Raw genomic sequence first — 1,744 nt, 5'->3', positions numbered from 1 at the left:
CAGACTACCTTGAAGAAGAGGGAGGTATGGGAGGTGGTGAAGAAGGCAGCCATTAAGATATGGGGGAAAGAAGCTAGAATGCACATTTGTGAAATGGATGGAGAATAATCCAGGGAAGAGCCTGATAAATGCTGAAACCATAAGGGACTGCTCATTCTGTAACCTTGGTAGTTAGGTGAAATTTTGGAAGAATGTGACGTTTCCAAATTAAAGCATTTTCTAGATGTTAGGATTTGGGGCAGTTTAAGATTTAGAGTAAGACTAGGGGACCGTCTGAGGTCAGTGTTGATTACGTTATGGAGCATACATGGAATTTAGGAATGTGAACTTGATACAAAGGGTTTTTATTTATGACAGTTCCTGGGCATCCATTTAAATTTGGTTATGACCCAGGTTATGCTTATACTAGGATATCTGACTTGCCTCTTCTGCTGTGAGGATATTGCAAAAATATTGATTGAATAGGAAATTACTTCAGTCTGTTTTCTGAGCCTGCAGGTGGGAATGGTGGAGATAATAGTGGTTTTAGTTGAGACCATATATCCTAAGTTCCCAACCTCTACATCACTGAATTTAACCTGCCTGCCTTTCTTTTCAGTGGACCTTCACTGTTCTAAGTGACATGATTCTTTCCAATGATTCTCCTCTGTTCTCACACATTTTCTTCTTGGCTGGCATCCCAAGACAGACTGCTGTCCACATTTGGATCTCACTTCCGTTTTGCTTCATTTTCTTTTTGGTAGTGACTGGGAATGGCATCCTGCTTTTTGTCATCCAGACAAAGCACAGTCTTCACCAGCCCACGTTTTTCTTTCTCACCTGCTCTCCTTTGTCGACCTGGTCCTCTCCTTCTCCACTCTGTCCAAGATGCTATCCATTATCTGGTTTGGTGCTACAGCCATCGTCTCCCACACTTGTCTCTCCCCGATGTTCTTCATCCATGCATTCTCTGCTATGGATTCATGGGGGCTGGCAGCCAACTGTAACTTAGTTACCAACTGTAACCCACTATGCTATGCAACCATCCTTAACCCAGTGGTGGTTTCCAAGATTGGAGGCCTGATGGTGCTGTGAAGTGTGGATTTAACCATTTCTTTTCTAAGCCTGGTCCATTGGTTGTCCTACTGTGCTCACACATTATTGCCTATACCTACGGTGAGCATATGACTATGGTGAAGTTGGCCTGTGGGGCTGTGACTATGAACAACCTCTATGCCTTTGCTGTGGCAATCTTTCATGGTGTGGGGGATGTGGCCTTTATTGCTTACTCCTATGGTCTGATTAAGACTGTGATTCATTTTCGTTTATCTGAGGCACAGGCTAAAGCAGGCAGCACGTGCATGGCTCACATCTGTCATACTTTTCTTATATGGACCTTGTTTTCTTTCAGTGGTCATGCAGCCCTTTGAGAGACCATAGGCTCTGCTGCCAAAGTCATCCTTGCCAATCTTTACTTGCTCTGTCAGGTTTATATCTTAAGGTTCGGTTGCTCTGGTCCAGTAGCAAATTGAAAGAGAGCACAAGGAGCCCCTGTTAGAGTGGTCATCTGTAATCACTCTCTCTGCTCTGCTCTGATGCTTACAGAGCAGTAGTCCTTATATACTAAATTACGCAAAAGTCACACTTTACCAACAAGTGACTTCACTTGTGGGATACATGATTAGATATATGTATATTACATAAATGGTTACATAAGCCATACTGTATCATGTTCCCCCAGAACTTATGGAGGCCATCTTAGCAA

At 43.2% G+C, this 1,744-nt stretch overlaps 1 pseudogene; it reads left to right on the top strand.

The window, feature by feature from the left end:
* The first annotated feature begins 622 nt into the window (after positions 1–622).
* On the top strand, positions 623–1,511 carry LOC143645213 (olfactory receptor 52K1-like; annotated as a pseudogene).
* The last annotated feature ends 233 nt before the right edge of the window (positions 1,512–1,744 follow it).

This window comes from Tamandua tetradactyla, chromosome 8 (assembly GCF_023851605.1).
Source record: "Tamandua tetradactyla isolate mTamTet1 chromosome 8, mTamTet1.pri, whole genome shotgun sequence".
Classification (NCBI taxonomy): Eukaryota; Metazoa; Chordata; class Mammalia; order Pilosa; family Myrmecophagidae; genus Tamandua; species Tamandua tetradactyla.
This window is presented reverse-complemented; position numbering and strand designations above follow the sequence as displayed.